The 345-nt window shown below is 53.6% G+C and overlaps 1 protein-coding gene across 1 annotated transcript in view; it reads left to right on the forward strand.

Annotated features, from left to right (window-relative positions):
• The window catches only part of MICAL2 (microtubule associated monooxygenase, calponin and LIM domain containing 2), a 264,175-nt gene that overhangs the window by 173,543 nt on the left and 90,287 nt on the right, over positions 1 to 345 (forward strand). The window lies entirely within an intron of this gene.

The raw sequence follows: 345 nt of genomic DNA on the forward strand, positions 1-345 counted from the left end.
GAGAGAGAGAGAGAGAGAGAGAGAGAGAGAGGAGAGGGAAAGAGAGAAGGAAGGGGAGGAAAGGAAGGATGGAGGGGGAGAGGGGGGAAGAAGAGAAAGAAGAAGGAAGAGAGAGGGAGGGGGAGGGAGAGGAGAGAGAGAGAAGGAAGGGGAGGAAAGGAAGGATGGAGGGGGAGAAGGGGACAAGGAGAGAAATAAAAGAATGAAGAGAGAGAAGGAAGGGAAGGAGAGAAAGAAGTGAGAGAGAGAATGAAGGGGAGGAAAGCAAGGATGGAGGAGGAGAGAAAAGAAGGAAGACAGAGAGAAGGAGGGGGAGGGAGAGAGGGAGAGAGGGAGGGAGAGGGG

The sequence above is a fragment of the Petaurus breviceps genome, unplaced genomic scaffold (genome assembly GCF_028583685.1).
Source record: "Petaurus breviceps papuanus isolate PSGF00001 unplaced genomic scaffold, PetGlider_PUasm1.0 188, whole genome shotgun sequence".
Lineage (NCBI taxonomy): Eukaryota > Metazoa > Chordata > Mammalia > Diprotodontia > Petauridae > Petaurus > Petaurus breviceps.